The sequence below is a fragment of the Sinocyclocheilus anshuiensis genome, unplaced genomic scaffold (assembly GCF_001515605.1).
Source record: "Sinocyclocheilus anshuiensis isolate Anshui unplaced genomic scaffold, SAMN03320099.WGS_v1.1 scaffold99, whole genome shotgun sequence".
Lineage (NCBI taxonomy): Eukaryota > Metazoa > Chordata > Actinopteri > Cypriniformes > Cyprinidae > Sinocyclocheilus > Sinocyclocheilus anshuiensis.
In genome coordinates, this window is record NW_015552547.1 from 796,196 (window position 1) to 796,425 (window position 230).

Genomic DNA, 230 nt, shown 5'->3' on the forward strand with positions numbered 1-230 from the left:
GGAAGGGCTCCTGATCCCCAGTTAAGCCCGGGGAGGGCTCCTGATCCCCAGTTAAGCCCGGGGAGGGCTCCAGTTACCCCGTGTAGCCCACGGAGGGCTCTTGATTCCCCGTATAGTCCACGGAGGGCTCCTGTTCCCCAATTAAGCCCGGGGAGGGCTCCGGATCCCCCATTAAGCCCAGGGATGGCTCCTGATCCCCCGTTAAGCCCAGGGAGGGCTCCAGGCCCCGA